The sequence below is a fragment of the Aquarana catesbeiana genome, linkage group LG09 (genome assembly GCF_042186555.1).
Source record: "Aquarana catesbeiana isolate 2022-GZ linkage group LG09, ASM4218655v1, whole genome shotgun sequence".
Lineage (NCBI taxonomy): Eukaryota > Metazoa > Chordata > Amphibia > Anura > Ranidae > Aquarana > Aquarana catesbeiana.
The window spans coordinates 89107454-89134922 of NC_133332.1; the positions used below are offsets into that span (position 1 = coordinate 89107454).

General features: G+C 42.1%; 1 protein-coding gene across 4 annotated transcripts in view; it reads left to right on the forward strand.

The window, feature by feature from the left end:
* Positions 1–19846: 19846 nt before the first annotated feature.
* VWA7 (von Willebrand factor A domain containing 7) overlaps positions 19847–27469 on the forward strand; it is a 121158-nt gene continuing 113535 nt past the window's right edge. The window contains exon 1 of one of the 4 annotated variants that reach the window (XM_073598941.1): positions 19847–20101. The gene's annotated coding sequence lies outside the window, so the exon portion shown is untranslated. The remainder of the gene's footprint in view (positions 20102–27469) is intronic. The other 3 variants (XM_073598942.1, XM_073598940.1, XM_073598939.1) reach the window with 3 other exon arrangements.

Below are 27469 nucleotides of genomic sequence, written 5' to 3' on the forward strand. Positions count from 1 at the left end.
AAATCATTTTTATTGTTATCTCGGGGAATGTAAATATCCCCTATGATAGCAATAAGTAGTGACAGGTACTCTTTTTTGAAAAAATTGGGGTCTATTAGACCCTAGATCTCTCCTCTGCCCTCAAAGCATCTGACGACACCAAGATCGGTGTGATAAAATGCTTCCCCAATTTCCCAATGGCGCTATTTACATCCGGCGAAATCTAAGTCATAAAATGCTCGTAGCTTCCGGTTTCTTAGGCCATAGAGATGTTTGGAGCCACTCTTGTCTCTGATCAGCTCTATGGTCAGCTGGCTGAATCACCGGCTGCATTCTCAGGTTCCCTGTTGAGACAGGAGAGCCAGAGAAAAACACGGAAGACGGTGGGGGGGGGGGGGGCATTCCCTCCCACGGCTTGTAAAGGCAGTCTAGAGGCTAATTAGCTGCTAGGATTGCTTTTACATGAAAGCCGACCACTGGCTGAAAAGAATGATACCAAGATGATACCTAAACCTGCAGGCATCATTCTGGTATAACCACTCAAAGTTGTGAATGGCGTACCTGAAGACAAAAAAATGGTTAACAATGGTTAACAATAAAGCACAGTAAACAGTAAAGTATAAATAATTACATACCTGAAAAACAAACATGATAAAACATAATAACAATAAAACATTGCAGAATAGAATACAGTAAAAAAAGAGCAGAACATGGACTCGACATGCCTCTCAGCAAATAGCTTGGGGTGTCTACTTTCCAAAATGGGGTCATTTGGGGGGGTTTTGAACTGTCCTGGCATTTTATGCACAACATTTAGAAGCTTATGTCACACATTACCCACTCTTCTAACCACTTGAAGACAAAGCCCTTTCTGACACTTATTGTTTACATGAAAAAGTTTTTTTTTTTTTTGCAAGAAAATTACTTTGAACCCCCAAACATTATATATTTTTTTAAAGCAAATGCCCTACAGATTAAAATGGTGGGTGTTTCATTTTTTTTTTTCACACAGTATTTGCGCAGCGATTTTTCAAACGTATTTTTTGGGGAAAAAACACACTTTTTTAAATTTTAATGCACTAAAACACACTATATTGCCCAAATGTTTGATGAAATAAAAAAGATGATCTTAGGCCGAGTACATGGATACCAAACATGACATGCTTTACAATTGCGCACAAACGTGCAGTGGCAACAAAATAAATACATTTTTAAAAGCCTTTAAAAGCCTTTAAAAGCCTTTACAGGTTACCACTTTAGATTTGCAGAGGCGGTCTACTGCTAAAATTACTGCCCTCGATCTGACCTTCGCGGTGATACCTCACATGCATGGTGCAATTGCTGTTTACGTTTGACGACAGACCGCCGCTTGCGTTCGCCTTAGCGCAAGAGCAGGGGGCGACAGGGGTGCTTTTTTTTTTTTTTTTTTTTTTTTCTTTATTATTTTTTTGCTTTTTTATCTTATTTTTAAACTGTTCCTTTCATTTTTTTTTTTTTTAAATCATTTTTATTGTTATCTCGGGGAATGTAAATATCCCCTATGATAGCAATAAGTAGTGACAGGTACTCTTTTTTGAAAAAATTGGGGTCTATTAGACCCTAGATCTCTCCTCTGCCCTCAAAGCATCTGACGACACCAAGATCGGTGTGATAAAATGCTTCCCCAATTTCCCAATGGCGCTATTTACATCCGGCGAAATCTAAGTCATAAAATGCTCGTAGCTTCTGGTTTCTTAGGCCATAGAGATGTTTGGAGCCACTCTTGTCTCTGATCAGCTCTATGGTCAGCTGGCTGAATCACCGGCTGCATTCTCAGGTTCCCTGTTGAGACAGGAGAGCCAGAGAAAAACACGGAAGACGGTGGGGGGGGGGGGCATTCCCTCCCACGGCTTGTAAAGGCAGTCTAGAGGCTAATTAGCCGCTAGGATTGCTTTTACATGAAAGCCGACCACTGGCTGAAAAGAATGATACCAAGATGATACCTAAACCTGCAGGCATCATTCTGGTATAACCACTCAAAGTTGTGAATGGCGTACCTGAAGACAAAAAAATGGTTAACAATGGTTAACAATAAAGCACAGTAAACAGTAAAGTATAAATAATTACATACCTGAAAAACAAACATGATAAAACATAATAACAATAAAACATTGCAGAATAGAATACAGTAAAAAAAGAGCAGAACAATAGAGAGAGAGAACAATAAAATGACAACTATTTTTTTTTATTTTATATATATATTTTTTTTTTTACACTTTCTTTGTAACTAACTTTTATAACTGTAACCGGTTCCAGGTTCGGGTCTCTCAAAATGCGATGGCATCTTGGGAGACCCTGTGAAAGTGTGCCTAGTCTGTGGAATGCTGTACCCTACGCTAATACTCAACTAGTGCATGGTAGCGTTCAAAACATTCACCAATGCAAAGACCAGCATTGTCAGGACAGGAGGGACAATAATAGCGGGTGTCACGCCTATATCCGCGTTTGCTGCAGACACGACATCTTTTTTGGGGGTTCGTTGGGTAGGGGTACTCGGGAGGACATAAAGAAAATGCCTCTCATGCAGCCGACTGCATTTGGTTGGGGATGTGAATGGGGGAAGTACGGTTGCTGCAGAAGTGGTGGGTTCCCAATTAGGATAGGCGAATGCAGCAGGAAGGGCACTATGGGCACGACAGGCCTGTGTTTATCTTCTTGGTGGCAGCGGGACACTATTTGTGCTTGCCACCTCACCAGCTTGAACTGCACTTATGGGACTCGCCACGTCACCAAGTGTTACTGCAGCGCTGGTTTGACTACGACCGGGGTATACTAGGCCGCTGGTGCTTGCCAGTTCAATAAAAAGCTTCCAAAAAAACTGTTAGCGATCGCAGGGATCAGGCCTGACTCTGCAAACGCTGCAGTTATGCGTTTAGTGTTTTGTAAGTGACAGTGATCGATCGATACTTCACTTGGGTGGGCTGGGCTGGGCCGGGCGGAGGGGCAAAACGCAGGTGCTAGCAGGTATCTGGGCTGATCCCGCTAACACTGCGTTTTTGGGAACCCTAAACTGCTGGGGACGCTAGTATAGATCTGATCGGACCAGATATTGATCCGTTCAGATACTATACCACTAAGGGAGGTGTATGGTACGTGCGTGGGTGTCAGTGGTACTGGCGCTAACCTGACGCTGCCTGGGGCTGGTGCTTGCCAGCTCACCAAAATGCTACCAAAAAAACTATTAGCGATCGCAGGGATCAGGCCTGACTCTGCGAACGCTGCAGTTATGCGTTTAGTGTTTTGTAAGTGACAGTGATCAATCGATACTGCACTTGGGTGGGCCGGGCGGAGGGACAAAACGCAGGTGCTAGCAGGTATCTGGGCTGATCCCGCTAACACTGCGTTTTTGGGAACCCTAAACTGCTGGGGACGCTAGTATAGATCTGATCGGATCAGATATTGATCCGTACAGATACTATACCACTAAGGGAGGCGTATGCTGCGTGCGTGGGTGTTAGCGGTACTGGCGCTAATCTGACGCTGCCTGGGGCGACGCATATCACCGCCGGGCGACCGGGGGGCTAAACCTTTATTCGGTAATAAACGGCGGGTGCCCTGACACTATAAAAAATAAACAAACTAACCAGCGTCACCCGTAACAGTTATACGGTGATCAGTGGTGAAAGGGTTAACTAGGGGGCAATCAAGGGGTTAAAACATTTATTAGGTAGTATATGGGGGTCCCTGTCGCTATAAAACGCTGACGGCGAACCTAAATATTTACCTCACTAACTAGCGTCACCAGCGAGACTAATACAGCGATCAGAAAAATGATCGCTTAGCGACACTGGTGACGGGGGGTGATCAAGGGGTTAAAACTTTATTAGGGGGGGTTAGGGGGGTATCCTAGACCTAAAGGGGGGTAATACTCACTGTCCCAACACTGTAACTGTCACAAACTGACACCAATGCAGTAATCAGAAAAAAAAAACAAAAAACTGCTGGTGTCAGTTTGTGACAGGGAAGGGGGGGGTGATTGGGGGGTGATGGGGGGGGGGATCGGGGTGTTTTGTGTGCCTGGCATGTTCTACTGTGTTGTGTAGTGTTGGTGCACTCACATACCAGTCTTTTCTCCTCGGCGCTGCAACGGAATACCGAGCCGAGGAGAGATGACATCATTTCCTTTGCTGCTGTTTAGCATACAGCAGCAAAGGAAGTAATCTGATTGGCCGGCGGCGATCGCGAGGGGGGGGCCACGAACGGATGGCCTCCTCCTCACCTCCGATCGCCGGGGGACAAAACGGGACCGCCTCGGGCACCGGGGGGGGGGTCCGATCGGACCCCCCACCCGCGGGAGGCAAATCATGTACATGTACGTGATTTTGCCTGCCCGTGCCGCCTTGCCGACGTAAATCGGCGTGAGGCGGTCCTTAAGTGGTTAATACTTACCTGAGCGCCATCCTTGTCCAGCGATGTCCACGAGTCCCTAGGCTGTCCGAGACCCTCCCTCCTGATTGGCTGAGACACAGCAGCAGCGCCATTGGCTCCCGCCATCAATCAAAATCAGCCAATCAGGAGACAGAGGGGGCGGGGCCGAAAAAGGCAGCTCCATGTCTGAATGGACACACGGAGTAGCAGCCCGGCTCTGTTGCCCCCATAGCATGCTGCTTGCTGTGGGGACACTCGACAGGAGGGATGGACCAGGAGCACAGAAGAGGGACCCGAGAAGAGGAGGATCTGGGCTGCTCTGTGAAAATCTACTGCACAGAGGAGGTAAGTATGACAGGTTTGTTATATATATATATATACATATATATATATATATATATATATATTATATATTTTTTTTTTTTATTAGACTTTACAATCACTTTAAGGGGTATGATGTGACTTCTATGGCTCCCTTAGAACCTGCACCTTTTCTCTTACATTTCTCACTGGAAGGCCCCCCTGGGTTTTCTTCCCTCCGCTTCCACCCATCTGAGTCATTTTGACCCCATTTTTTGACTGGGCTTCTACCCTCTGGATCTCTCCTTCCCTGCCTGAGCCCCTGTTGAGGACGGGTTCTTGGTCCTACACACAACCAAGCATCTATATGTTGAGTGGAGCCACCACATGAATTCTATTTCAAGTTTCTCTCAAATTGTTGGTTAGGCAACTGTTGAATCACCACTGTCCCTTCTCCAGCAGCGAGGTGCTTCTATTATAACGAGTTTGCTTGAATCTATTTACCCTGGGGGGGGGGGGGGGTTGTTTTTTTTTATTACTGTGGACCTGTTGCAGCTGTTTAGCTGCTTTGTTACCCACCCCTTGATTATTATGCTTGAGAATGTCCCATGCTCTATGAATCGATTCCTCTGTCCTGTACTGTACTCCAAGATATGGAAGTTACAGGTACATCAAAATTCCTCTTTTAATGCAGGTGTACATGTACAGTAGGTATAGTCTCTTCTGCCAAAAAAAAAAAAACCTTTTCTCTCCTGCTAACAATTTATTTTAAGTAGTATACAGTGCACACAGTGAAGTGTACACACTTGACATATGTAAAAGCTGGGTGCTAGAAAATACATGTGGGAGTTGTGTGACAGTGGCAGAAGAAAGGTCAGGGGAAGGTGGCAGTGACCAGAGGGAGTGCAAAGCTCACATTCCTAAAAGAGAACAGAAAGTTTCCAAAATGTGCATGTATGCTGTGCATGTTTGCACATTATAGCAACTTCTCCGGGAGCACAATATGGATTCAGTTCAGCTTTAACTTCCCAACGCCTGCCAAAAATAAAGTTTTCACTGTTAACAGAATATGGTCTGACCCTTAAAAAACTGGTCCTCGTAGAAAAAAGAAAAATCCCTTGCATACTTGGCGTTCCAAGTGTTTTTTTTTCTTTGTAGCGGTCTCTATTGATTCTTCCAAGGTTGTGACACTCTTTATACTAAGCAGTGAACCTAATGAGATGCCAATAGATGACCACTCACTGCAACAAAAGCTTTATTCCAGCTGACGTGATGATTCAGCAATGCAGAGGATGACCAAGAAGAACAAAAATGTCTTTAGAAAAGAAGCAATTTTTCCCGAGCCATTTATAATTGTGATCAGTTAATTAGAAAACAATGTACATCAAAAGTGCTACTACATATTAACACATGTGGTTTATGTAGAAGTTCACTTTTATTAAAAAAAGAAGTTCTTGCAATCTTATAGGAAACAACTAGAAGTGTTAATTGTGCCTAAGTAGTTCCCTAAAGGATTTACTTTTTGTCTTGAATTCTTCCTGAAATATTATGCACGTCCCATGCCTTCAATCTCGTTGCTGTATATGTGCAGTGTGAGATTCTAAGGCACCGCTGCCTATGACTACTAGATTCACCAGATTTGGAGAGAGGTCAATTGGTACAACATGTCACAACTGTGCTGTTCACTGTTCTACTTCCTGAAGAGGTAGCTGTATCTGAGGCCCTGAAATGCAAGGATCTCTATACGTCTGTGCTTCTTGCACCTATCCTCCTAATTTTTGAAAATTACCCCATGTTATCAGGTCGACAGCTCTGACATGAAGCAAAACCCTGCCTCTACTAAGATGGCCGCCTGCATATAAAAACAGCCTAGAACAAGTTTTACTGTTAAGTATATCAATTCATGTGGGTAGACTTGGATAAGAGTTGTAGTGTAAAGAGCTGCCCTTTTTTTTTTTTTTTTTTATCTGTTACAATTTTTATATGTCATATTTCGATCTATTGGTGAAAAATGTTTATATACTAAGAGAGAGTGGTGGAGGTGAGAAATTAACAGTCAATGAAGTATATAGGAACTTGGGGGTCAGAGTTGGTCAGGTGATGAGTAACAGAGAGAAGGCATTAGAAAAGGATCTGAGTAATTGATATTATTAAATATTGGACCCCCCCCCCCTTTTTATGTGTAAAATGTTCTGAAAAATTAATAAAATGTTTTGGAAAAAATAAAAAGCTGCTCTTACTGACAAGATTTGCTTTCAAGATTTGTAAGTAGAAAATAGGAAGGCACATGTAGAATATGTAGACTGCAAGGAGATGGACATAAAGATATGATATTGCCCACCTTTGGAGACGTCGTATCTCTTTGTGTATACTATGTGTAGTTCAGCTGCAGTGCTTGGTTGGTGGAGCTAGCTTCTTCTGCTTTGTCTTCTCAACAACATATGTTGTCAGTGTCTTGAAAGAGAATGGGTGCCACGTTGTGAAACACGTTAAAACCGATAATTGATGAGAAGTTGTATCTGGAAACAGATTTACAGAGGCCACATGCCTGAAGAAGGGGCCCCTAAGACGTTGCTGTTTTTACACTGTGATGTGATCATTTAAAGTAGAAGTACAGCCAAAGCTCTTTGGTTTTACTTCTCGTGTGGTTTACAGAAGTGCAGTTCATTCTGCACTCCTGTGACCTGTTTTCAGCAGATATCTGGCTAAAGCCGCCTGTTGGCTGACGTCACAGAGCCGGTCCAGGAATCAGGAAAGATCGTGACTATATGGTCGGGATCTGCCCACATGCCTGGACCGGCATCCGGTTCAGCCTCTCAGTGAGCTGCTGAGAGCCTGAGCCAGCCTCTCCGGGGGGTGGGGGGCAGAGCAGAATGCCAGTGACTGACAATCACCAGCTCTCTGCTCAGGGAACTGAGCGATCGGCGGTGTTTGACCTCTCGGTTCTCAGTCTTCGAACCACCAGGGGATCGATGCAGCATCTATCTAGGTAAGTATTCTATAAATAGGATTCTGTAAAACACCCCAATTCCCATACTTCTCTTTTAATAAAACTTTTGGACACTTTTTTTTGGAGATCCCTAGAATGCTGGTGACCTGTTGCCTGCCCTGTGCGTTTCCTGGTTTTCAGCTGGTGGTTGCTGCACCTACTTTACAGCCATTTTTAGAAATGTGTACGTTTGGAAACCCATTTGGGTTCTTCCCCCTAATTACACACCCCATGCTATCAAGAATTATTGAAGCCACTGGATGAGTGTGGCAGTCAGTCAACTAGCATTTACAGAATTAACCAGACCCATATTTTCCTACATGGTTAGCTACAGAAGTTGTCCTACAGTGTTTTGTAGAATAACTGCAATGTATACAGCTGACCAAAGCAAGTTTTTGGTTTCTTCAACAAAGCTGACACTTTACTTTAAAAATAGCTACTTCCTCATAAGCATATGGATAAACTATGATGTTGGTGTGGAGGCAGTCTGGGGGGCAGAGGAAGTGAAAATCTTACACCACAATGTTGTAGGAGCTGAGTAAGGAGGGAGGAACTAATACCAGGACAGTAAATAATAACTAGCTAACACCAAGGTAATATAAATCGAGGGATATCCCAAGATGAACATTTTTATTTAGGTTCACACTACAGCAATACACGGTGCATTTCGGCACCATTTTTGATCTAGCCAACAATGCATGTTAATGTATTTGCATTCATTGCCTTACCAAAAAAATAGGGTCATGTGATCTTAGGCATGCTAAGGTGTGTTGGCATTTTGAATGGACTGTCTTAATAAATAATGAGCAACATAATGGGCTTGATTACCTGAAACTGGAGAGTACAAAATCTGGTGCAGCTCTGCATAGAAGCCAATCCACTTCCAGGTTTTTTTTGTCAGCGCTTATTTGAACAAGCTGGAGTTACAATACAAATGTGTCTCTATTGTCCCTGAAGCTGCTGCATTTGTGCAGTTGATAAGACATTGCACCTGACTGAAAAACTGCCCAACAAAAACAGAAAAAATAAAAATAAGATAAAAATGCAGCCCTGTCTGCAACACATACAAATTGGTTTACAGTGCCAAATACATGAAAACCAATTAAAAAATCTAAATGTATCATCCTGAAAGTGGTTATAAACCCAAAAGTTTTTTTTTTAAAACGTTAATGTATTCCCTGCATTAAGGTAAAAAACAAAACATATCTCTCCTGGCCCCCAAAGCACTTGATCCAACTAAGAATGGTTTGATTAGATGCTCTCACAAACCAGTAACGGCTTAACATGAGACCAAAACCAGAAGTGACAAAATCCTAATTGCTTTTCTGACATCACACAGTGGGAGGGACAACATCAGCTCCTCTCACTGTGTCCTAGTAATCAGATGCCATTGGTCACATCCTTACTAGTCTCCCCAATTAGACAGGCGAGCCTGGCAAAGGCAAGGGGGGCAGAAAACCCCTTTCCGATGACTGTAAAAAAAGTGATCCAGCGGCTCTATAGCAGCTAGGATTACTTTTACATTGTAAGGAATCGTCCGCTGAAAAAAAAAACGGGGCCAGAATTATGGTCGTAGCCTTAACCATGATCCTGGTTTAACCACTTCAACTTTAGGCTGTTTATAAACAGCCTAGGAACGGAAAGTGGTTAGAATCCCAGCACCCCTTCAATACACACTATATTACCAAAAGTATTGGGACACCTGCCTTTACACGCACATGAACTTTAATGGCGTCTTAGTCCATAGGGTTCAATATTGAGTTGGCCCACCCTTTGCAGCTATAATAGCTTCAACTCTTCTGGGAAGGCTGTCCACAAGGTTCAGGAGTGTGTCTACGGGAATGTTTGACCATTCTTCCAGAAGCGCATTTGTGAGGTCAGGCACTGATGTGGACAAGAAGGCCTGGCTTGCACTCTCCGCTCAAATTCATCCCAAAGGTATACTATTGGGTTGAGGTCAGAACTCTGTGCAGGCCAGTCAAGTTCCTCCACCTCAAACTTGCTCATCCTTGTCTTTTATGGACCTTGCCTTTATTATATTCCCCCATCCATCACCCTCCTGTCAGGTCCTGTTCTGAGCCACAGTCCTGTCTGAATAATGTGTCTGGGTTTCAGGCAGACTGAAACCCGGACACATTATTCAGACAGGAATGTGGCTCAGAACAGGACCTGACAGGAGGGTGAGGAGGCACTATGTGAAACCCATTACTATTTTCTTTTTTGGAGCACCCAAAGGTCTCCTAAGTCTGTTACAATCCTATAGTGTATACTAAAAAAAATGTTTTGCTATGTGCCGCTAACCTGGGTTTGGCTTGAAGAAAAAGTGGCAACTCTAACAAACACCCATGTAATAGCTTTGGGCAGGTGATAGGTACTCTTTATGGAGGCATCGGGGGCCCTCCAAAGCAGCAACAAGCAAAGATCCTTTTTGATTAGCTGCTTCCCTGACTATAAAAGAAATTACAATTCTGAAACCAGAAGTGACAAAATCATCCTCGTTTCAGGCTTCATTAGTCACAGAGGGGATTGAAGAATGCATGTACAGCTCCATACACTTCTGTAAGTCCGCCTCTCAAGTCTATGGAGCTGTACTGCGCAGGCGTGGTCACCAAGATATAAGTTAACTTGGCCGGCAGCCATTTTATTATGCATTGCTACAGTTACAGTTTCGTTAAATGCATGAGTTTGTGGAGGGCTTTCAGTGGTTAAAACCAGTGTTTGGGAGGTGACATACTGCCTCAAAATCGCCTATTCACTGCCTCCAAAAGTGATTACCTTAGCGGGGGGGAGGGGGGTTTAACTCTACCGCAAATGTACAGGAGGCTTAGGTGTGTTGTGGTCTCATTCACTGTATATGGCACCCCAATGCATTGTAAAGTAGGCCCAACACACTGCAGTGTACCACAGTCTGTCCCTGACCACAACACATATATATAAAAATATATATATATAATGCCTTATGGTGCATTGTTCAAAAAGCATCCTAACATGTCATAAGGACAGGACTGCCTTAACAAAATGCACATAACTCATGCTATAATGCACACAGGCAACAAAAAGCTTTAAATGTGCATGGCCTAACTTGCTATATACAGTAGGTGGCCTGTAGCAATATTTATCTTCTCTATTTTCCCAGAAGTTATGGTACTCAGTGCCTCATGGACTTCATTTGTTGAAAGGTGATTGGCTGCTTTTCCTTGCTCACACTCTGGATGTCTCTTCTATGTGTCGGTGACAGCTGTGTGTTAATGATATTCCTCACGTCCCTGTAAAATAAGCACATAGGAGTTAATTAGTGGGAAGAATTCTCAACGGGAAAGATGTCTTCAGACAGGCGGGGAGGCTAATCCTATTCACAGCACTGCAATATCTGCAAACAACACGTTACACTGAGAATGTGTAGAGGGGGGGGGAGAGCAATCAAAGGACAAAGGCAGATTGTTGGTGGTGTGCAGGGTAAAGGTAACCACACACAAGCCAGCTTATCCTCTAAAGCCTCGTACACACCATCAGATTTTTTCCGCAGACAAAGCGTCAAGACTTTTGTCCGAAGGGCGTGTGCCAGGAACTTGTCTTGCATACAAACAGCAAACAAAGATTTGGGGGGCACACCCTAAAAAATGCATAAAAGATGGTGCAGCCATAAGACCAAACAGAAGAAAAGATTAGAGCGCACACATACAAAAATGATATTTAACTCCTGCAAGGCTATTTAAAAACACCTGAGCGTATTCAGAAAATATGGGGATTTAGTTACAACATATGGCCATATAGTGCTAAGCCCACTACTACATCAAAGTACCCCAATATCAATGGGTCCTACGCTATCCATAGTATGGAAGATCCAGCTTCTCTGAACCATGGGAAACATACACTTCTTATTTAACCCCTTGCCGACCGTCTCACGCCGATATACGTCGGCAGAAGGGCACGTACAGGCATATTAACATACCTGTACATTGCCCTTTAAAATGCGACATTGTGGACGCACCTGCCGCAAGCTCCGTGAGTGTGATCGCGGGTCCCGTGGACTCGATGTCCGCGGGGATACCCGCGATCGTCTCACGGAGAGTTACAGGACACTGATCGCCGCTCCCTGTGATTGGGAGCGGTGATCAGTGTCGTGACACACGCGGCCCATCCCCCCCACAGTTAGAACAGTTAGTCACATTTACACAGCAATCAGTGCATTTTTAATCGCACTGATCGCTGTATAAATGTGAATGGTCCCAAAATAGTGCCAAAGGTGTCCGATCTGTCCACCATAATGTCGCAATCATGATAGAAATCGCAGATCGCCGACATTGCTAGTAAAAAAAAAAAAATAATAAAAAATGCCATAAAACTATCCCCTATTTTGTAGACGCTATAACTTTTGCGCAAACCAATCGGTAAATTTTCTTCGGATTTTCTTTTACCAAAAATATGTAGAAGAATACGTATCGGCCTAAACTGAGGGGAAAAAAAAATTTTTTATATATTTTTTTGGGGATATTTATTATAGCAAAAAGTAAAAAATATTGTGTTTTTTTCAAAATTGTCCCTCTTTTTTTGTTTATAGCGCAAAAAATAAAAACTGCAGAGGTGATCAAATACCACCAAAAGAAAGCTCTATTTGTGGGGAAAAAAAGGACGTCAATTTTGTTTGGAAGCCATGTCGCACAACCGCGCAATTGTCAGTTAAAGCGACGCAGTGCCAAATCACAAAAAACGCTCTGGTCTTTGGCCAGCCAAATGGTCCGGGGCTGAAGTGGTTAAATAGCCTTGCAGGAGTTAAAATGTCACTTTTGTATGTGTGCGCTGTAATCTTTTTTTCTGTCTGTATGGTCTTATGGCCGCACCATCTTTTATGCATTTTTTAGGGTGTGCCCCCCAAATCTTTGTTTGTCTAGTATATGGATTCTGACCAAATCCCTTTGGGCTGGAGCACCCCACTCCCCCATCATTGCCTCTTATTAGTGTCCACCTGTGTTATAGGAGGAGTCCTTTTAATTCTCCCATTTAGAGGAGTGTATGTCTCCCATGGTTCAGAGAAGCAGGATCTTCCATTCTATGGATAGTGTAGGACCCACTGATATTGGGGTACTTTGACGTAGTAGTGGGCTTAGCACTATATGGCCATATGGTGTAACTAAATCCCCATATTTTCTGAATATGCTCAGGTGTTTTTAAATAGCCTTGCAGGAGTTTAAATGTCATTTTTGTATGTGCGCACTGTAATCTTTTTTTCTTTTGCACACAAATGGTACACAATTGTTGGCCAACAAACACGAACGTAGTAATGTACTACATGGAATTTCAGCTCTTGAGTGCCACCCTTTGGGCAGCCTCTACTAATGTCGTGTTTGGTGAGCATTGATTCTCAGCATGCGTGTTTGTACTTTGGACTTTTGTGTGACGGACTTGTGTACAGACGATAGGAAAATCTTACAACAGACATTGTCCACCGAAAATTTACTAGCCTGCCATCCAACATTTGTTGGCGGAACATTGGCCAACAATTGTTTGATGGAGCGTACTAATGATCAGATTTTAGGCGGTCGGTCATCACACAATTCCCGGATGAAAAATCCGATTGTGTGTACAAGGCTTAACACAGCAAGAAATGGCAATGTGCAGTCACCTCAATAAAAGTTTACGTGCACAAAAATCAACAAGGCAAATGTCAACGTTACCAAAAATAAAAACTAAACTATTGCTTGCCATGGATAAAAATCTTGATCCAAAAAGTATCTTCATGTGACCTAAAGCCTAAGCAGAAATACAAGCTAATACAAGCTGATAAGAAAACACCAGAGGGTGCAATCTAAGTGCAGCATTAAAGGGTAAGTCCACTTTCATGGGAAAAAAAATAGCAAATAAAAAAAATAATATAGCGTATACAATTGCAACACAAGTCATATTGTAATTGAATGTTATTAAAAATTACCTTTCCTTTTCAATCCTCAGCACTGTAATTTTCTGTAAAATGCAATATGGCTAGCTTGAGTTGTTCTGTAGGTACAGAATTCCACACAGAAACATCATTTCCTGCTTGTATGATTGGCTCACTGATTTTCCCAGAAGTCTGCACAAAGATACAAGTCAGATTTCAGGCATCCCCTGCAACAAAAATGTAATTTTTGGTAAGATACGCCCAATAGAAAATCACGTATAAATGGATGCAGACCCAGCAGTTTTCCTCATTAGAGCCCTACAGCTGCAGCAGCTGGTTGATAATTATGAAACCACTCGCATTAGACTCACTTAGCACAGAGAAACACACAGGGATTTCTTTAGAATAACAAAAGGTAGGAATCTGCAACAAAGTTTGTGAAAATCCATGCAATGTACATAGATAAATAAAGAGTTCAATAAACAAGTGTCCATGTGTATCAAAAATTATGCCATTAGTATTCCACCAACTGGATGTGCTATCCACCGTTCCCAGTGATAATAAAGTATAACAATCCAAATTAAAATTAAAATTGGCCTCTTACCAACTTCAGATGATCTCTAAATTATAAGCGATCATCTAACGCATGAAGTAAGAAAATGCCGATGCCTGGCCACATCCTCTGTGTGTCTCCCGACCTCCAAGATGGATGGATCTGACTGCTCTCGGATCATCGTCCGAACACCTCGCACTCTGGACTCCACACTGAAATATGTCCCAGCACAGCTTGTCTCACTCAGGATGATCACTGTGCTCCACTCTGGTGTGTGTGCAGGATAAGGGAAGACAGAAAGAGAGCTCATCGCATAGTATGTAAAAACAGGGGGTTTATTTATTCTAAAAAATGCACTTACAACAGAGATAGAAATATTAGGCAGTAGAGAGAACCCTCTCACTACTGCCTAATATTTCTATCTCTGTTGTAAGTGCACTTTTTTTGCATATTTGTTTGCCATATTTTTTTTTTTTTAAAGGGTTTTTTTTTTGGTTTATGGGACATCGTAACCTTTTCCATTTTCATTTTTTTCCATTGTCTCCTTGTATCCAAGGAGTGATAAAAGTGCAGCAGTCTACACTTATAATTAGAGCGAGATTTTTCACACATATTTCAATGTACATAGGTCACCCAGAGGGGAATGATTTTTTTCCCAACAAAAGTGGAGTTACGCTTTAAACTCCTTTATTGTAAACAAGCAGACAAATGGTCACTCACATGAATCTGATGTAAGTGGGCATGTAAATTGTACAGGCATGTAGTCTTCCAAGTCCCCAGATCCGGCTGTCAGTGTGTGGAAGAAGCTACCGCCAGGAGACCGGTGTGCAAAAGATGGGAAACAGTAATGACATCACACGTCATGGGCAGTGAAGGAAGTGTAGCAACGTGTTTTGAAGCCACCAGCTTTTTTCTCAAGGCTATTAAAGCCTAATCAAGCCTGCCAGTTTTTCATTATCGTACATCACGGGACACAGAGCCATAGTAATTACTATGTGGGAAGATGGTAACAATGACTTTGCCCATCAACATTCTAGAGATCCGGGCAGCGCGCTTGGCCCTGAGGGCCTAGACAATCGGGTTATGGAATTGTCCTGTCAGGATCCAATCCGACAATGCCACAGCAGTGGCCTATATCAATCACCAAGGGTGGCACGAGAAGTCATGCAGCCCAGAGAGAGGTGAATCATATCTTAACTCAGGCAGAAAACAATGTACCTTGCCCATCGGCAGTCTTCATTCCGAAAATTGGCAGGCGGACTACTTGAGTCACCAGCAGTTGTTCCTGGGCGAATGTTCCATTCACCCCGATATCTTCCTGGCAATGTGCCGAAGATCAGGGATCCCAGACGTAGATCTGTTTGCGTCCAGGTTCAACAAATCGACAACTTTGTTTTAAGAACAAGGCATGCGGAACAGATGCCTTAGTATTCCCGGGGAATCAGTTCTCATTGATTTATGCATTTCCTCTTTTTCTGCTGCTTCCACGACTGCTTCGCAGGATCAAGCAGGAAGGGAAATCGGTGATTCTTGTGGCCCTGGCGTGGGCCAGAAGATCTTGGTATGCAGAGATCATAATCACCGATTTTCCTTCCTGCTTGATCCTGTGAAGCAGTCGTGGAAACAGCAGAATAGAAGGAAATGCATAAATCAGTGAGAACTTATTCCCCGGGAATACTAAGGCATCTGTTCCGCATGCTAGCGGAGCCCTTGTTCTTGACACAAAGTTGTCGATTCTCTTGTTGAACCTGGACGCAAACAGATCTACATCAGGGATCCCCCATCTTCGGCGCATTGCCAGGAAGATATCGGGATGAAGGGAACATTCTCCTGGGAACAACTGCTGGCAACTCAAGTAGTCCGCCTGCCAAATGCCTATTCCCGGAATGAAGACTGCCGATAGGCAAGATACATTGTTTTCTGCCCAAGTTAAGATATGATTCACCTCTCTCTGGGCCGCACAACTTCTCATGCCCCCCTTGGTGATTGATATAGGCCACTGCTGTGACATTGTCGGATTGGATCCTGACAGGACAATTCCGTAACCTGAACGTCCAGGCCCTCAGAGCCAAGCGCGCTGCCCGGATTTCTAGAATGTTTATGAGCTAGGTCATTGTTACCATCTTCCCACATAGTAATTACTATGGTTCTGTGTCCCGTGATGTACTCCAAGAAAAGGATTTTACAGGTAAGCTGTTATAAAAATCATATTTTCAGGTGGACCTGATCAGACCATCCATTTCTCTCTATGGAGTGGCGGATGTCGTGGACAAGTGTCTGCTGATACCCGCCAGCATCTGATCCGATCCTGTCTGCCAAAAACAGTGGATTAGATGACAGTCGTATGGAAATGGACAAGCAGTTTGTTCCATAGCGGAGCAGACGGGGACCTGTCATCCACCTGTTCAGCGGGGGACCCCCTGTTGAGCAGGCAGATGCGCATTACGGAGAACACCTGTGTGGAACCAGTTTGTTTTTAGTCCAAAAAACGACTGACAACTATTGTCAGAATTGTTCCGGTTGTGTTGGAGTTTGTATGTGTGAAAAGGTTTCCAGTATTTAAAAAAAATCACTTGCACAGCCTTCAACTTAAAGAAAGCACACATTGATTGCCTGAACACACATGTTTATGCATATAGGATCATTGTGTATTAAGCCGCATACACACGATCGGATTTTCACAGGGGAAATATGTGTTGACAGGCTGCTGGCGGTAAATCCGACCGTGTGTATGCTCCATCGGAGTCCAATTGTTGGCCAACTTTCCATGGACAAATGTTGGATAGCAGGTTTTACATTTTCTGCGGACAAATGTGAGTTGTCGGATTTTCCGAGCGTGTGTACACAAGTCTGTCGGACAAAAGTCCAAAGTACAAACACACATGCTTGGAAGCAAGGACGAGCCAGAAGCGGTCAGTCTTGTAAACTAGCGCTCGTAATGGAGAATTAACATTCGAGACGTGGCAAATTATGAAATTGCGAAATGCAGCGCACAATTCTCTTCTTCTTTAATGGGATAATAATGAAGCTACTTTGCTGGTGATACTGATGGAGTTATTGCAAAGAAATTTTCAAAGGCTTTTTTTTCTAATGATATCAAGAATAATATTATTATACTTTTTTGTATTATTTGGGCAAGTTACCACAACACCATTATCCTATAGTTGTTAAGATCAAAGACACAACTATGCTGGTGTCCCTTGTCAATTTTACATTATATTTTTTTAAATGTAACTGCCTACTCCCAAACTGTCATTTGAAGTAAAACACATAGCCAAGTATTAGTCTCCACATTTTTTTTATTGTGCATTAAAAAAAGAAAACAAATAAAATTAGACATGCTATCTGCCAATAAAACTTAACCAAAAAGTGCATTCTATGCATCCAAAAAATAAAGAAAATATATCAAATCAAATCATTATTCAACCAAAAAACTAATGTCAAAGCAATAACTCCAATGCCAATAATAAATAACACGTTATCTCCTTTGATTCCGCAACATGTCTGGTTGAAGAACGGCTATTCAGAAACGAACTGAAAAGCCCGAAATGAAAAGTGTGAACTGAAAAGCGCAAAATGAAAAGCACGAAAAGAAAAACACGAATCAACACTCACCAAACTTCTACTATCATGAAATTAGCAGAAGGAGCCCAAAGGGTGGCGCTAAAGAGCTGAAAAACCATGTAGTACATCACTACGTTCATAATTGTTGGCCAACAATTGTGTAGCCGTGTGTATGCAAGACAAGTTTGGGCCAACGCCCTACGGACAAAAGTCCACGGTTTTTGTTGGCCAACAATCCGATCGTGTGTACGAGGCTTTAGACTTTTCATTTAAACAAGCACACTCAAATTGCCTAAACTTCTCTTTTAAGGATAAAGTTTATGGGTTAGGTTAAGGATTAAATGTTTAGATCACGTACAGGGGTTACATTATGGTTACAAGCTAGTAAGTGACTATTGAATTTTTGGGTGTGATCAGTACTTTTTTCATAATTCATTTTGCAGGTGTACAAATGTATAACAAATGCAATAAAGAGCAAAATATAGCATACTGATATATGTAGCCACAGAAAAGCATAGTAGCTAAAATTGTGGAAGTCCACAAACTAGAGCACATTTTACGACACATTGGAATATATTTATGAGCAGGTTGGAAATTGGTTGCACTGCTACATACAAAGCTTTAGTGTATCACCACTTTCTGCTTAAGCTCAAGATTCGTATTCAGCAAAGACAGTGCAAGTTTTTAAAGCTGATCTCTAGGAATTCTCTTTTTTTGCAAACCTACTGTGGTCCAGCTTGGCTTGATGCAAGTATCCATATCTGATATCATGGAGGGCGACTGGGGATGCTGAAAATCACTGTAGTAGTCCAGGCTACATGCGGTTATAGCCGTGATCTTATGGGCCCTGCTCCAGAGGCTTCTCCTCTGCACACTGACGCCATCTAGAGCATGCCTTTTATTTTCTTCAATAAATACAAGGTGCCATCTGATTGCACAAGGTGGAAAGGAGGGGCTGATAAAGTCATGATCTACACCTCATCCAATCAGAGAACACCTTGTATTCATTGAAAAAAAGACAATGGCACTTTGCAAAGTGCAGTTGCACCAGAGCTTAGTAAATGAGTTCTTCTGATTTGCATCATCTAATCAAGTGCAAGGAAAAATGCTGTTTTTTTTTTTATTTTCCTTGCACGCGATTGGGTATTTTTTGTAAAGAGAAGTTTTAACTCATTTACTAAGCTCTGTAGCAACTGCAGTTTGCAAAATGCACAGTCTATTTGCCTTTAGTAAATGAACCACAATGTGTTTTCTGAATAGCGGAGGTATGGGAGCAAGCAACGCCCTGTGTTCAGCGTGCAGAGTGCAAGCTGCTGGAGCAGCACCCAGAAGTTCATGGCTCACATTATACTGTATGTAGTGTGGACTACTGGATATCAGATATGAATACTTACTGTACATCGAGCCAAGCTGGACCAAGTTTTTTTCAGACATACAGTATGCTCATCATTTATAGTTCTTTGGTAGTCCTTACATTTTGGGAGGTTAGAGTGTGTTTTTTGAGAATAATGCCTAGCCTAAATAGCACTGAATAATAATAATAAATAAAACGGAATATTATTATTATTATTAATAATAATAATAATAAAAATAATAGAGAAAGAAAACAAAAATATAATAATAATACTGATAAAAAATAAAACTGAAAAAAACTGCATAATAATCATGATCATAATATATAATATTAATAATATAATAATAATAGTAAATAACACTGAATAACACTGTTGGTCTTGCTGTATTATTGTATCGTTCTGATCTCCTGGTGTAAAGCTGAACACGTGGGGGGGGGGGGGGGGGGGGGGGGGTGTTCGAGCCGCTAAGCTTTTGCTTTCTCACGCTCGCCCCCACCATGGTTTTTGTGGGAGCACAAAGGACTGGTGAACTGTGTCTTACACACACAAAAGACCGGGGTATACAAAGCCATGGATTAAAGGGGACACAAACTGCATTTACACTCTGCATTCCCTTTATTCCCAATTAGTTTAACCTGACTGTTTCTACTTATTTTCTTATCCTCAGGTCATATCTGCAGAATCACTGTCTACAAAAATGGTCACAATTTTCCCTTTGACGGACTGACTCAGTGTTTGAGATCTGTTCATAGTCTTTTTGTGGTTGCATTTTTTTCGACTGATTGCTTCCTTTTTTCCCCTCAGGTCTGTTGATGTTGTGTCATTGTTACTTAGAGAACACGCAAAAGAAAAAAAAAATACACTCAGCCAATGCCTCTGCACATGCACCCTTTTGTGGCAGGTTGACATTCGTCTCCTTTAAGGAGAGGGCGGGACCTGTCATTGAACTGGGCTGATAAACAGTAGAAGTGGCAAGTGTAAACTGAGAGATTAGAGTAAGAAGTGAGGACGCTGGAAAGAGGGAGAGACAGAGAAGTGCAGGTGCGAAGGGCAAGTGAGTCTACTCAGCTTACAGTGCTGTAATAATTTTTTTATTCATTATCTTTATGCATTTTAGGGTTGATAGGGATATCTGCTTAGAGGGCTCTGGCAGATCTGCTTCTAACATAGATTTGGAATACCATCATAGTGTGACTTTAAATGATCAGTCTGATAATTGCATGCCATAAATGTGTGACTTCAGTGGGTCAGGGGTGGGCAATTCCATGCAAAATGCAGGAGCCAATCAGTATAGTTCAAGGACAAGGCAAAACTAGCTGTTAAACAATTAATTGATGGGTTAAATACCCTCGGCAGGTACCTATCAATCAGCAAATGTTGATTTAGTCAAAGAAGCTAGGAACACAACCTGGAGCTATACCTGTGACATAAGGGCTGATAACAAAGGAATTTTTCTAAGAATATCATTATGACTTATAGGTCAAAGTCACATGGGCAAGTATTCATTTTTATAGGTGCTATTTTTAGCCTTGCAAGAAACAGCTATACATATGTTCTTAGACACCATCACTATTTCTTCAGCATCTACCCCCTCATTCTACCCCAAAGGGCAGTATTCTTTGTTGCCATTTGCATCTTTGCAAGAAACAGCTATACATATGTTCTTGGACACCATCACTATTTCTTCAGCATCTACCCCCTCATTCTACCCCAAAGGACAGTATTCTTTGTTGCCATTCGCAACTTTGCAAGAAAAAGCTATATATATGTTCCTGGGCATCATCGCTATTCCTCCAGCATCTACCCCCTAATTCTACCCAACACTTTTAACTTTCTGAAGGTTTTTCTTTTATCTCTCTGTGCATACACCATTTCCAGGAAGATCATTCCCTAATCAGGTGACACATGTCACACTTCCAAATGAAAATATGAAACCTCTACAAATATTAACTTTCCTGCTAGCAGCAATAGGTGCTAGGAGCTGTTAAAGTCGCTTGCACGTCATAAGCATTCCACAAGACAATTGATAGCTGTAGAATCTAACATTTCTTAAATATCTTTGGATATCTTAGTATGGACCTATATTAAGATAACATATTCTCAGCCCACCATACTCCCTAATTTTGTAGATGCTAAAAGAAGCCCCAAAACACTTGCAAAAAAAAAAGTTGTGCTGGGCTCCTTTAACATCTAGCCAGGTAACCAGATGCCTAGGCATTGGCCAGGTGGTCTACAATGCACGGGCTGGTCAAAATTTAGGCTGAGCTGCTGATTACATTAGCTGAGACCATCAGATGATCCAGAGAAGAGAGCTGAGACCATCAGATGATCTGGCCAGGAGAGTGGAGCCCATCAGCTGATCTGGCAAAGAGAGCTGAGAACATTGGATGATCTGGCCAGGAGATCTAAGAACGTTGGATGAACCAGCCAGCAGAGCTGAGACTGGCAGTTTATCCAGCCAGGAGATCTGTTGAATGGTCTAACCAGGAGGATGTGCCCAGGTGCTCTGTAATTGGGTCATGTGGGGCCTAAGACCATCAAATGATCCCTCCAGTAGAGCTGAGACTATTGCGTGATCCAGAAGGACAGCTGAGACTATTGGATGATAGAGGAGGAGAGCGCAGACCGTCGGATGATCCCACCAGGAAAGCTGAGACCATCCGATGATCCAGCCACGAGAGCTATGACTGTTTGATAATTGAGCTAGGAGGATGTTTACAGGTACCCAGGAGTGGGTCATATGAGACAATTGGATGATGCATCTAGAAGAACTGAGACCGTTAGATAATCCATCCATATGAACAGGCATCATTCAAGGATAGTGAATTTCCTTTTCACATTAGAACTGAGTGGAATAATAACATCTTACTCTTTCATACATCATGTGCAGTGGAGAGACTACTGTCAGAAGTATATTGTATGTGCAGCAATTTATTTGGACTTAAAATCCCATATGAACCGATTTTTCATTTGAATTTGAGTAAAACTGAACTTTCAGAGTGTGTTATACTTACAGTAGAAAATGTGGTTCCTTATAGCAACAACCATTATATCACAGGTTACTATCAGTGGGCATTACCACAGTCAAACATGACCAATTCAAGTGAATGGGGCAATGCTACAACTGCTCTGCATGTGCATGTTGTGTAATGCACGTGGTTGCAATAATGTGGGACTTCAAGAGATAAAGCAAGTGTTAAGGAGAGACCACTACTTCCACACAGATGGCAAGGGTACAGCGTGCTGGCAGAGGATAGGCTTTTTTACTTGGGATGTAGCTGCTTTTTAAAGAAAATTAATTGCAAGGCTTTGCACATCTTTTATTTTGATGTGCCTGAAGTGCATTTGGCTGATTTAAACTTAAAGTTAAATTAGGTTTTAAAAACTGTCTTTATTTGTAGAACTTAGCTTTGTGGTCTTGTGGGGGGAGCTACTAACATCCTGTAAAGTCACCTTTCAGCCCCGGAAATCGGAACCACAAAGAATGCTGGAAGTGACCATGTCTTAGCAGTGCACCCTGAGATGATTTTCTTTCATAGACTGTTCCCTCTAACAATGCTCCCCAGAAGGACGATGTTAGCAGCTTCCCTGCAGTGCCAAAAAGTGTATTTCTACAACAAACTTTACTGCTTATTCCCTAACAGCTCCCAGTAATAATGAGAATATAACTTACAGTGTATATTCCAAATTGTGTCTACATTGAAATGAAAACCAATTAATCTCTTAAACCAGACAGCCAGAATATTTTGTGGTCTCTGCTGGTCATGTTATAACACTGTTATGAGTCAGCCGGAGATCCTTATGTATGTGACATTTAGAGGCATGGAATTTTTTCACACAAAATAATTATTGTTACATGTATACTTGCGTAATGCGTTCATGCTGCTTGGCTGCATTTTCCTGTGCTATAGAAAAGGAATAATACCTAATTAGAATGGGAAGCAAATTGAATTCCCTTGTAAAACCAGACCCCAATATTGTATTATTCAAAAGAAAAAAGACTAATGCCCCGTACACGCGGTCAGACTTTCCGACGTAAAATGTGCGACCGGAGCTTGTTGTCGGAAATTCCGACTGTGTGTAGGCTCCATCGAACAGTTTCCATCAGAATTTCCGTCGCACAAAATTTGAGATCTGGCTCTCAAATTTCCAGACAACAAAATCCGTTTGCGTAAATTCCGATTGTGTGTACACAATTCCGACGCACAAAGTGCCACGCATGCTCAGAATAAATTACGAGACGGAAGCGCTCGGTCTGGTAAAACTAGCGTTTGTAATGGACATAGCACATTCGTCACACTGCAAATTGTGAAATCTTTTAATGCAGTGCATTCTCTTCTTCTTTAGAATGCTAGAATAATGAAATGGTTTTGCTGCTCATATTCACACAGAGTTCTCACAAACTAATTTTTTTATAATTTCTCGTGATCTCATGAATAATATTAATTTTTTTCGTCAGATCTCCATAATAATTTTGTATTTTTTTTTTTTTAATTTGTATTTTTAATCAAGATGTGCCTTTTTTGATTTTTCTAGTGCTCTCCATAATATTATTTCTCGTTTTGTGTGTCAAGTTACCACAACACCATTATTATCTTATGTTTGTTTACCTCAAGGAGGTTGGTTGGTGTCCCTTGTTAATTTGACATTGTATTTTTGAAATGTACCTGCCTACTCACAAAAAAACTGTCCTTTTTGAAGTAAAACACATAGGCAAGTATTTCTGAAAAAAAAAATATCCATTTATTCTGGGTCATAACAAAATAAAGAAGAAGAAGGCAACGCTGGAGAAACTGCTGATATTTGCAAAGCCTTTGTACCCCAGGGCACACATCAATAATTTTACAGTCAAAATTGGTGACCTGAGGGGTCCATATAATAGTGAGCACAATCCGGTCCAGGACTACAAGAGATCAGGAACAGCAGCAGATGACATATATGTCCCCAGGCTGCGGTCATAGAGAAGGAAATAGGCCCCAAGGATAGTACGGACACAGAGGGAATGCAAATTAGGGTACACCCAAATTGTATATAAAATTATATTCACTTTATTAATACAAAGTAGAAAAATATGTCAATGAAAGTATACAAAAGATAAAAGCAATAATACATCTCAATTGGAGATAGAAGAAGCTGCTAGACTTAAATCACCGACATGTTTTGGAAGCCAAAAATAAATATTTTTTGACATATGTATATCCTTCTTCAAGGTTAATAGAAAAGCAGACTATTCCATATTCTATCAAGAAAAAAGGGGGAAAGGGGAGGGAGTATTATATCAGTATTGTAATTAAGTACTTTACAAACAATTGTTTGAAGCATGGTAATATTATGGCACATGTGAAGTTTAAACAAAAAAAGTCTTATTCTTACTTACAGATGTGTGTTCAAGTCTTAGAAACATGCACACCAGTAGATGGAACATCAGGCCAAGGGTAGTCATTCAGCTGTGCCTCAAAGCTCAATTCATATGATTTCAAATGAACTAAGAGATAGATCCCATGTATAGTGAGTAGATCCCATATGTGAGATACAAGCTTAGATAGACTATGGTTGAGCTCAATGGGGGCAGGTATAATGCTTGTCCTGAAGCAGTCCACCAATGCTCACGAGGATACCCCAAAAAGGAGGGGGAGACGGGTATCTAAAAGTGTAATAGGATGTAGGTATAAGAACAACAAACATAATAGTATATAGAGGGGCAAAGAAATTGCCAAAAAACATGGCAGAAGTTAAACATTTGTACCATGTTTGTATTACCTGGGATGCAGTGATCCAAGCTTGTTCACAGGAGTCTCTGGCGTTTCCTGGCTGTGCAGCAATAGGTGCTGTTCTCAGCCGGAATATATACGCCCAGAGACCAGGTGAATACAATAGAAGCAATTGGTAGTGTGTATTGTTCAGTGGGAAAGGGGAGGAGGGGGCAGAGACAGATGAGGTGCTGTGGAGCTTCAGCTCCCTCGAACACCCGTCACATCGTCCCGGTCTCTGCATCCATCTCCCATAGGCATCCCCCGGCCTATGATGTAAAGTCATCCCATGATTGACTGTACAATTTTGCCATGTCGAAAAAGAAAGAGGGGAGAGGGGGGGGGAAATAGGCTCTCCCCTAAATAATTGACAGCCTAGTTTGCCAACCTTTTATTCCCTCCCTAAGATCCACAAACACACTAGTGACACTCCAGGGAGACCCATAATCTCGGCAATGGTGCCATTATGGAAAACTTGTCATGCCTTGTGGATGAGCACATTAGACCCTTTGTTCTCTCCATACCTTCCTACATACGTGACACCATTCATTTGCTACAAATTATTGAGGGTGTACAGATATCAGAAGGATGTATTTTGGCCAGTATCGATGTGGAAGCTCTCTATAGCTCGATACCTCACTCCAAGGGGCTTGCTTGTATGCAAAAGGTTCCCTCACAGACTAGCCATCACGAAAGTTCCTTTAATGACTTAATTCTGCTATCTCTAGATTTTATTCTCAAACACAATGTTTTTTCTTTCGATGGCCGACTCTTCCTCCAGGTGTAGGGCGTAGCCATGGGCACCTGTTGTGCCCCTGGCTACGCCAATCTGTACCTGGGGGAGTGGGAGCGAACCATCTTCTGCGACGAGGATCTCTCTATGTACCTGTGCCACAATGTTATGTGGCACAGGTACATAGATGACATCTTCGTGGTCTGGGATGGACCAATTAAATTACTGGATGATTGCCTGCTAGCATTAAACCAAAATGAATTCAATCTCAAGTTCACCATGATTGCTGATCCCTCAAGGATCACTTTCTTAGATGTAGAAATATTCAAGAGTGATACAAACATGTTATCATGGAAACTATACAGGAAAACCACCGCAGGCAACACCATTCTTCATTCGTTCAGTTTCCATCCCAAACCTCTTATCCAATCCATTCCTTATGGACAATACTTAAGGATCAAGGGCAACTGCTCCAATTACTCAGATTTTAAACGAGAAGCCAACAACCTTAAAAGGCGCCTCTTAGACAGAGGATACAGCCATAAAAACCTTAAGAAGGCATTTAAGCGGGCAGAGAACATCAACAGACACGAGCTATTAAGTGCCAAAAACAAAACACCTGAAACCCATAGCCACATCATTACTACTTATTCCAATGACCACTCATCTATCAGACAAATTTGCAGCAAATACTGGCATCTCCTCACATCCCACTCACCCCATCCTCATCCCACTGTGGGACCTTATGTACTTCCCGCTCCCAACTTAACATATAGACGTGCCACCTCTTTGGGCGACCTTCTAGTTAAAAGTGAGTTTCAACAACAACACTTGACCCAACTGGTACACCTAGACCAGGTAGGCTTTGTGCCTACCAGGGAAGCACGAGACAACACCACTAAGGTTCTAAATCTATTATACTCGGCCAATCTTAAAAAACTCCCTAGTGTCTTCATAGGCACAGACGCGGAAAAAGCGTTCGACCGGGTTAACTGGGATCTTATGCTTGCTACACTGAGACATATAGGATTGGGAAACAACATGACAAACTGGATTAAAGCGGTGTACTCAAACCCTACTGCGAGGGTCAGAGCCAACGGTGTACTATCAGACTCGTTCCAGATTAGAAACGGGACAAGACAAGGCTGCCCACTTTCACCATTACTCTTTGCCATATCCCTTGAACCCTTCTTATGCCATATTAGACTGAATCCAGACATCACCGGCATTGAGGTAGACGGGACCCCTCACAAGATTTCGGCATACGCTGACGATATGATGTTCTCACTCACAAACCCTACCATATCCATACCAAACCTACTACGGGAATTTGCAAAATATGGAGAACTTTCAAACCTAAAAATTAACCTCTCTAAATCGGAAGCGATGAGTGTCGAGATACCCCAACCACAACTTAAATACCTCCAATCAAGTTTTAACCTAAAATGGACCAATACAGCACTGAAATATTTAGGTACATTAATCCCACAAAACTTTTTAAAAATATACGAACTTAATTTCCCACCCCTCCTAAAAAAGGTCAAAACACTACTAAGTCAATGGCACACTGGACTCCACTCGTGGTTGGGTCGCGGCAACATCCTAAAAATGACCATACTTCCCAAATTTCTGTATCTCCTGCAGGCTCTACCTATCCAGATACCTGCGTTTTATTTTAAGCAAGTGCAATCGATCTTTACAGAATTCATTTGGGCCAGGAAGAGACCTAGACTCGCAAAAAAAATACTTATCCTCCCTAAACCTCACGGAGGTCTGGCATTGCCAGATATCCGCACTTATTACCACGCAATCCAATTAAGTAGTTTAGTGGACTGGAGCCGACATCACAAGACTAAACTGTGGACACAAATTGAACAAGCGCAAAGCAAGGTGCCCCTAGGTAGAGCCCCATGGTGTTATGCCGCATTACCAGCACAGATTAAACAGCATCCTCTGATTGGCAC